This window comes from Pinus tabuliformis, chromosome 1_2, assembly GCF_031772625.1.
Source record: "Pinus tabuliformis cultivar Carrire ecotype Pingquan chromosome 1_2, CPIR1, whole genome shotgun sequence".
Classification (NCBI taxonomy): Eukaryota; Viridiplantae; Streptophyta; class Pinopsida; order Pinales; family Pinaceae; genus Pinus; species Pinus tabuliformis.
The window spans coordinates 595,415,791-595,426,562 of NC_142298.1; positions in this window are offsets into that span (position 1 = coordinate 595,415,791).

A 10,772-nucleotide genomic window follows, 5' to 3' on the forward strand; every position below is an offset into this window, starting at 1 on the left:
TCACCCGTGCAATCGCACAAGGCAGTAGAAATCAAACTTTTCTTTTTAAAATATACTTTCAATGTACTAGTTTACTAATCAGTAACAACACAGGTTCTTTATATTCTCTGTTCCATTGTTTTACAAGCCAAGCCACTCTTTCCTTTACGCACTCATCTAAGGCACTAAAGTTCGATATTCTCTCTTTGCACCAATTACCGACTGTTGCAATGGATCCCATTTTCGGAAGTATGGGGTTATTGTGGATCATATATATTATTTATTATTAAGAAGAGGAATAATTAATCACTGTAAGGTACAATCAATATCACTGATTTGATGTCTAGGATTTTCACTTTCCAGAGTATTGACTTGAAATATCAAACTGTATATTCTATTAGAATCATAGGGCTGGGCTTTTAGACCTTTATCGTTTGAAACTTTCCATATTTACTTTCGCAAAATGTATTGTAGTGGAGTATTAAATTAAATTAAATCATAATAATATTTAATTTCGTCTCAATTAAAATGATAATAATAATATTTTATTTTTAAAGTTAAGGTTAAGTTATATATCAAATTGGTTAATAAGACTCATATATGTGTGAGACAAGAGATTAGCGTCTATAGAATAATTTGAATTTTACTTTTTTAGTTAAATATTTTATTTTATTTATTTATTTATTTTTTTTAAATTTTTTTAGAGTTAAATAATTTTTTTATTAAAAATATTGATTTATTTTTTTAGATAAATAATAATAATAATAATATATAATAATTTTATAAATTATAAAAATACATGCTAAATTTATTTAAAGAGTTAAATAAAATTATTTTATTAAAAACATTGATTTAAAAATGAGTTTAGACAAACCATAATAATATATAATAATTTTATAAATTTTAAAATACATACCATAAGAGTGACATCTATTTAAAAAATTATATCAAAACACCAATTCACTTCTCTTAGTTTATTCAAAATTAACTAAAAAAAAATAACATTTTGTTTTTAAACAAACAAAAGCTAGCTAGCAGTATGCCAATATCCCTGAATATTACCAAAAGTGATTATTTTACGAAATATTTTTTATTTAAAAAATTGTGCCAAAACATCAATTCACTTTATATTTAACATTTATTTTCTGAAATTAATATGGTTAAAAACAATAAACCATATTTATAAATAAAACATTTAAATAATACATTAACAACTTTGTCATTAAATAAAAAAAAATAAATTTATATTTATAATAAAATCAGATTATTTAAAATAAATAAATAAAAATATAAAATATTGCATTTAAAAAAAAACAAAATTTCAAAAAAGAGTTTATTCTATTCATTATTTGTGTGGTAAAAAATATATTAGAAAAATAAAAAGATCAATTTAAATAAAAATAAACAAATAAATAAAAAATAATTTCAAATAAGATCAGGTAAACATTATGCCATAATTGAGTAAAGAAAGTAGCCCAGAAGACACATAATACTATAAATGCATAGACAATATCAAAGTCATTACAAAATTAAAACATTATGGAAATAATAGTTATAGAACACCCAAATATTGAGGTAACCAAAATAATTCAGGAAGGGATGAAGATCTTAGCCCCTCGAGAACTCGACAAACTCGTGAAAATGTAAGTAAATGTCAATGAATGGTCTCATGTTCAAATAATTGGGATTCTAACCCATGACCACGTGCTAGGGGCCGCATGGTTCATCTAGGTGGTTATAGTGGTAGCGATTCGAAATTGACCTCGTGTCATGCAAGTACAAGGAAGACCTAGTTGCCAATTTGCTTACAAAAAAAGAAAAAGAGATAAAGGGATAAAGAAATTAAGCATGAAAGCATGCCCTATAAAATGTTATAAATAATATTAATAATTAAATAATAAATGAATAAACAAAAAAAGAAAAAGAGATAAAGGGATAAAGAAATTAAGCATGAAAGCATGCCCTATAAAATATTATAAATAATATTAATAATTAAATAATAAATGAATAAGTTACAAAATTTAATCTATTACATAGGTTGGTTCACTATTATTTTTAAAATAATAATCTCTAAGTGGTTAAATTATTATTACATATTAATAGGTAATCTTTAGTTCTAAGATTATCAATCTCTTTAAGACGATTTATACTGTGGTATAGAAACACCGAGTTTCTCTCGATCTAATGTAGTTCTTCCATTTTTCTTTATACTTAATTTTTATTTAGAAAATGAATTAAATCTTATATCCATAACCAATTCATGTGATAGTGGTATAAAGAGATTTCAGTGAAAAAAAGCATGACATAAAACAAGTAAACTATAAATTAGTTTTATTTATTAAAAAACTGTCACTTGATATTGTCATGGGAAATTCAAGTTTAGCATGCCCTATAAAAACTTGGAACCTCTCAAGATAATTGTCACCATGTTTGGAATTAACACAATATTTTGAGTTTTTTTTTTGTGTTATTATAATATGTGGTGTTGCTTTCTTTACTTTCTTAGGGTTGGAGAATTAAGCATTGATAAAAATGAATTTCCTAGGTTGCTCTTTCTTGCCAATGAATTATAGGAGAAGATATTGACAATGTTCAACCGAGTTTGGGGAAATGTGAGAGCATGGATACGGATAAGTGGGACATAAGCAACCCCAAAATTTAGGGAAATTCAGGAAACAGAGGATGTTATAGTAATAAAAATTATAAAATTATTAAAAATTTAATATAAAAAAAAATCCCAACAATATGTTAATAATTAAGTTAGTAAATGATAAATCTTAATAATTATGAAATGTACATCTAAATATGATCATCATTTTGTATTAGACTATTATGAATCATAATTATCATTTGACATTTTTGCAATCATCAATGTAAAATTGTAAATCTAAAAGCAAATTAATAAATTGAATCCATCTTTTGACATTATGCAATGTTCCATCTAAATTCATCATTTGGCAATATGCATTAATATTATGCAAGGTACATTTAAATTAAATTAATCATTTGACACTTGAAATTACACAATGTACATTGAAAGTAAATTCATCATATGGCAATGACATTATGCTGAAGTCTAAAATGGCCATAGAATACTAAACTAAAATTAAACATAGAAAACACTGAAATACTAGTAAATTTCTCAAAAATTACTAAATAATAAATCGCGGCCCCAATCTGGTGGCTCCAAGTCACAAAATAAAAATCACAACTCCAAATGTCTCAGGCCTCCAGTCGATGGTAAATCTGAACCACAACAAATTGCGGATGGAAAATGTCGAGCGACGACAACAGGGAAATCTCTGGCGACAAGGTGAAATATTGAGCGACAATAGAAAGAAAATGTTGGGCAACAAGGTAAAATAGTAGGGTTAATGAGAAATGGATGAGAAATGTGAATAATTATGTTTTAAAGTTTTAATTTATCCTTTAGTTTTTATTTTCATTTTTTTTTAATTATATTAAAATTTGTAATTTTTTGTGTTTTTAATTGTTTTTAGCAAAAAATTTTGGGGGACACTTTCATCACCAGGAAGAAGTCCCCTTCAGAGTTTCCCTAAGTTTCCCCCAAAAAAAGGGACATGGGGAAACGTTTCCCCAAGAGTTTCCTTGTCACGGGAGCGTGAGGGAGCGAGGAAGCATGCCCCCACCCTAGGGGGCACGTCCTCATGAAACACTGGATATTGGCATTGATTCCAATTGAATTTGTCTATACATGTCATTGAGTGCGCCACCAATAGAATATCATATTTTCATCCACCAAATTTATAACTACTCAATCGGCCAAGTCACCTCTCAATCCATGTGGAGGTTTCAAATCATTGCGTGACCTACAATTTTTACACATGAAATGGAAAAGTGCATGTGCAAGTTTATGGAGATGTACATATTGTACCCCCTTTTAGACTTGAATTTGTGACATCTTATGAGGAAACACATTATTAACTATCAGGTCTTAATTCAATATATTATATTGCAATTTTTTTTATTAAAAAAATTACAGGGAATTTTTCTAGAAAAAAATCGTAGTATATATCACATTAAAAGAAATTTAAATATTAGTAATTCATATTTGTAAAAATGATAATTCGAATTAATATATATATATATATATATATATATATATATATATATAAGTTTATTTTATAAAACATAGTAAAGAAAAATGTCATCCATCATATATGTGTAGTTATATGTATTAAAAAGGTTTTAATAAATTAGACATAAAAATACTAGAATGATGTCAAATATATACAAGAGATACATAATAATTACAACTCATATCTATTTTACTATATAAATTAAAATACCTATTATTTATATTCATAATCATGATATTTTAAAATTTCATGTTTAAATTTAATTAATAAATATATAAAAATTTAGGTGAAATAAAACTCTTTTTCATATATATATATATATAAATTAAAAATTAGACTAAAAATATATAAAGCATATTAAAGAAAAATGCAAACCCCATATAAAAAAAATGAAGGTTTTAATAGAATTTAAGTAAGAATATTGCTATATATAGGGATGTGAAATTTATATGTGATATAAATAGTATTATAAATAACTAGAATAGATCTATCTTAATTTTGAATATATAAAGTGTGGAGAGTGATAAAATTTTGAATATGTCAAGTGTGAAGAGTGATTAAATCTCTTGAAGTGCAAACCTTTCCTCAAATTTGACACTCAAAAAAGGATTTGCACCTCTAGAAATTTGATCCCTCTCAAAACTTCATATTTTATACTCAAAAAAAGATTTACGCCTCTAAAAATTTAATCCCTCTCAAAACTTCATAGATTCAATATATAACTAAGTAATAAAAATCTAAAATTGTACTTAAAAGAAAATTGCATAGACTAATCAAATCTAGAATGTATTTTGTTTTATAATTTAGTCGTCATTTATTTATAGATTAAATTCAAGATTACAGTATTTCAGGAAAGAAAGTTTCAAAATAATTATTTTGTAGAATAAATTATTATATCATATTAATGTGAGTGGTATATCGGATAACATAAAACTTACTATAAAAATTAAAAATATTGCTTTCTTTTATTTAATCATTATTATTTTTGAATTTTAGAATATTGATATTTTTGATTAATATTGCTTTTAAATTTTCATTTTATAGACTTTTTAGTTTTTAAAATCTTTATATATAATGCTGTAATAATGATAAATAAACAAGGTAATAATGGTTATTATATTATTTTTGAATTTTAAGATAACATTAATATTAAATATATTTAGGTTAGTATATTTTTAGGTTATTAATATTATTCTTATGAACTTTTAGATTTTAAAGATCTTTATATATAATGATATTTAATTTATTATTATAATATTATATATTAATGTAATTAATATATAATTTTCATAGATATTAGAGTTTTATTTAAAATTTTAAATATAACCATATAAATCTAATAGTGATTTTTTTTTTTTTTTTTTTCAGAGAGAAAATCATCATGGATTTATATTAAGAGAATATAAAGATCTGGATACATAGAAAGACCGTCCTCGACAAGGAGCAAATACAACAGATTATACAAAAAGCTTCCACCAATAATCAGACAACATATTGACCAGAGAACAACACATAATACACCTACTGAGTAGGCAAGATAAAACCATCTATCAAGATAGATCTAAAAAGAAAGGTATCAACAGAAAAGTATCAACAAAAGCCGAGAAGATAAAGACGCATGCGTCCAAATAAACAGGCCATATAAACAGACCATAGATCTGAGATTAACCCGGAGGAAGCATGTAGGCCAATATTAAAACCAGGATAGAGGCAAGGGGCATCTTGGAATCCTGAAAAATGCGATCATTCCTCCATTTCCATAAAAACCAGCAAGTGAGAATGAATAATGATCGCCAGGTAGGACGCTGATCACTCCACCATTTGAAGCCATCCTGTACAGATGGGAAAACCCGGTGAGAAAAACCATAAGTCAATGACAAATCATACCAGATTTTAGAAGTTGAGGGACATTGAAAAAACATGTGCGCATTTGATTCAGCAGCAAATTGACACATTTGACATCTACCCGGGCCCTGCCATCCCTTCCTTTGGAGAACCTCCCAAGTGAGGTTCTTGTTAGAAAAGAGTAACCATGAGAATAATATCATCTTGAGCGGGCAAGTCGCTTTCCAGAAATTGAATGGAAAGATGGGGGGGGCAAGCGGCCGGAGGCCAGATGATAAAGCTGCATATAAATCTTTGACGCGAATAGTTTGAGAGGAGATCTCAAGTGACCACGTCAGCTCATCCTTTGAACCCGATTGATTGATACCTTTGCCTGAAAAGCCATTGACAACCGATAACCAAAAGGGACGGAGTGAAAGAGGCAAGGATAAATCATCCCCATCCTTCCATACTGGCACCAGAGAGGACCATGATTTAATTAGCTTGTTCCACGTGAATAAGCCTTTTGAGTGAAAAAAGGAGATCAGAGCAAGGGTAACCAATGATTCCAGATTGTGATATAAATATTAATTTTACATTATTTTTTAATTAATTCCGATTGTCTTTAGGGTTCTCTTTAGGCTTTTTGCCTTCTTGGTTTCCTTGGGTAGGCATTGAAATGTTTTGGTGTTTAATTTGCCATATCTCTTCACGCATTTTCTTATTTTTTTTTTAACTCTTATCTTGAAAATTGGTCTTCAAATCTTGTTTTGGATTCAAAACATCCACTGTAACAAAATGAACACTGTGAATTATTACCCAGTTCAACAATTTGACAGCAATATTCTTTTTATTTTTTAACTCTTAAGAAAAAATCAAAGGTGCTACCTCACATTCGTGTGTATAAGCTCTCAAATGAATCTATTAGTGTAAATTAGTACACATAACCTAAAGTGCTATGAACATGGTATTTGTGTTAACAACATTGTTAACCATATTTTGGGATTTCATTTGAACATGGTATTTGTGGGAACAACATTGGTAACCATATTTTGGGATTTCCTTACTTTTTAAAGGAAGTATGGCAAGCGATGCTATTTCAACATTATAAATACTTGTAATTGATATTATATATTATTTTATCATTTATTTAATTTTTTCAAAAACTAAAATTTTAATACATAAATAAAATGAAAATATAATAATTTTATCAAGGTTGTTTTGATGAAATTTGATTGAATTGGTTATTTTAATTTATGGATTTCTACAGTGTTAAAATCATTAATTTAAATTAGTTTAAATGATTCTATTTTAATAATTATTAAATAAATGATATAGATAAAATCTTCTTATTATAAGAATAGAAAAAATTATATTATTTTTAAATTTTATAATTTTTTTGAACATATATTTATTGTAATCATTTTATATGTATATGGCTTATGAGGAAATCTAATGCGGGACAAGTATTGGAAGAGTCAAAAAGTCAAAAATTGGGTTTGATCAGAATCAAAATCATGGCAGGGAGGGTTAAATATTTGGAAGGTGTTGGTATCAACGTATGAGATAATTAAAAAGGTCTCGTTTGGTAGGTAGGAGATGGAAGCAAAATATACTTAAGCAAGGATTCATTGATAGGAGGTGATAGCCTCAAAAGAATCCCATTGAATCTAGTAGGTGCATTAACATATAGAGACATTTTTTTTCTTTAAGAAGCGGCTGATCCTGAAGCTAATGAGATGTTCCTCAGACCTTGGAAATTAGATAATGCTCTCGGCCTCTCAAGGAATCTAGCATGGGAAAGGTAAAAATTTGTCATGTCACTTGCACATAATGACATTAGATTGAGCAGAGACCCAAACAAACTTGTGTGGAAAATGAATAAAGAACGTGGGATGGTGATGGAGAAACTAGCTTATGGAGTGATGGCAAGAAAAGAAGTAGATCCAATCCCTTTGCAATGGTATAATATTGTTTGAAAGTGGTGTTTTCCCTTAAAGATACACCTTTTTCTATGGTTGGTGCTAAATAACAAGATCCTCACGTAGGAAAATCTCCTGAGGCAAGGCCGGGAAGGACTTACAAGATGCCCACTCTGCTATGATAATCAAGAGTCTATGACATATCTATTCATCGATTGTGTTTTTTTCACAGGTGCTGTGGAGATTGATTTTGTTTAAGGAGGAATCCACGAGGACGTGGTTAGGTAGCTCATTAGGGGTATGCCTCACAGAGTGGATAAAATCTCTAGCCTTAGAGCGTCTTTCTAGCCTTCTAGGGATGGTCCTTTAATATATATGGTTATATCAAAATAGAACCATTTTTAATAATCATATCCCAAATATTCCGTAGGTGGTGCATAAAACTAGAACAACAATAAAGGAACTATGCACAAAGGGATTAAAGAAGAAAAGATGAATTGCGATTGGACCCAGGATAGATACTTCGAAGGATTTGGACTTCTTTGATGGAGCCCAAAGTCATGTCAAATAAGTATGCAAAGTGGGAGCTATATTTCCCCTAAACAATAATCACACTTTCTCTCTTAGCCTTGCACCAGGGTTAGGAACTTATAATAAAGTAAAATTAATTGGTTTTTGGCTCATTCTTGACTTTGCATTGTCTAGGAAGGTGAAATTCTTACAATTTTATGGCGATTCTAGAGTGATTATTGATTGGTTCTTGGGGAATGGTACATTACATAGTTTGACCCTAAATCCTTGACAACAAAGAATTCGTCAATTACAAGAATTTTTTTAGGAGCCAGAGGTATCAAATTTCATAGGGAACACAACATATATGCAAACAAAAAATCAAAGGAAGCATTACTTTTGCCTATAGGTCATTCAGTGATTACAAAAAAAGTCGCCAATGTCTTTAGGACACATGCGAACAACATCTTCTGAATTGATATTATTATTATTGGTAGAAGTTTTACATGCTTTTATGTTTGAGTGTTTTTATTAGAGATGGGTAGAATGCCATAACTCTTGGCAAGCATGTTCGAGAGTTTAATTGAACAATACTTTGTATATTTGATTTCAATGAAATAACATGTATGTGCTTTTTCTCGTGGGAAAACGAAAAAATGCAAGTTATTTATATTAAACTTGCTTTATCTTCATTCCTTAAAAAAAAGTTATCATTTGCGATGATAACAACTTTAGGGGATTTTGTCCAAGGGATAAACACAAGAGGAATCTTTTTTATTATTTCAATGTTTTCTAGGATGGAAGTAATCTTGTAAGTTAAGAGATGATAATTTAGGATTTAATCATGGAGGTTTGTCAATTTTATAAAGGTTAGAATGTTTTATTTCAGAAATTAAGATATTGGAGTTGGATTTGATGTGATTTAATTTTAGGAAAGGTGTCTAAGACTTTTTAAACAGTTTATGTGTAAAGGTATCATGAAGATGTTAACTGAAATATTAAATATATTGAGTTTTATTATTGTAAATATTATTCGAGGTTATAATGATATATTTAAGGTATTTTCATTCACATATCAAATATAACATGAAATAAAGTTTTTATGATTTTGTTTCAACAAATTTATGAAAAGCAATTTCTTTTTAGAAAAAGCAATGCTGAATTATCTAATGCTATATCTTTATACATAATTTCAATTAAAAACTTATGCATGTTTTTAGTGTTTGGATTAGGAATTGTGAATATTTCTCTCATTCTTGAAAATTATTTCCAATGTTATGTTTCTCTTTCTATATTTCTTTATTGTGGCTTAGACAATATTAATTTATTGTTTTTCTTGTTTAAAGTTGTGTGACAATCATTGTACACATCCACTTGGGTTAATTATGGATCAAACCATGTGACTATGAATTAACTACATAACACTTGAGATACAATTATGTTTTATTCCAAGTTGCTTTAACAATAACTTAGTTAATTCAATCACTAACCGATACAATTGTTTTGCTTATTCCACAACATAAATGACTTAACTAAGCTATATAATTGTGAAATAGAAACCAACGAATACCAAGAGCACAATTATTTAGTGGAAGGTTTGTTTTGGGAAGAAAACCCACTCGAAGTGATCACAATTAGTCTAAAAACAATTATATAAGGTTTCATCGAAGTGTTGAGAGTCATGAGAATGCAGATTGGCCAAGCAACCAATGGTTTGTTAACAAGAAAAATGAATAATCACTCACAAACAAATCCCCCCAAGTCAAACCACTTTTCCAACAATTTGTTACTAGCTAATACATTTGCCTAAACATATGTTCCATCTCACGCCTAACTATTTATGCCATCTCTACGCCACAAAAACCTAACTATATACACCAAAACAACTTAGTTTGTCTCACCACTAATTTCCCACTACTATTTAATGCAAACCTAGTTCCAACCTTGCAAATTCGCCTAGATTAAATAATGTCTAATTCATGAACAAGCTTTTCCAACAAACCAGGAATGGTTTGCAAGTGAGTGCCCAAGTGGTCTATTTATACAACACTTTGTTGCTCAACTTGTTTTTCCTCAAAATTAGTTGACTTCCTTGTTCCCCTTAAAATATGATGGTTGTGTCCAATTTGATTCTCTCTAGCCACTTGAGTGGTTCAAGTACATTTCAAGTGGACTATATCTATCAATATTGACCCTTGAATTTCCCTAAATGTCCATGTAACCTATGCCTAAGTATATAAAATTTTCTCAAAAAACCATCCAGCTGATGTCTCCTTGAAACATTGCTCCACGAATTTGTTGACACCATGTAAACACCTATAACTCATATAATTAATTAGGGCACCTTTATCCAAGACAACTTGCCTTGTCTGGTATGTTGCATGAATATGCCTAATTCTCTTTTTGAGTGTTGCAAAAGGAATTTACCCAATGCTAG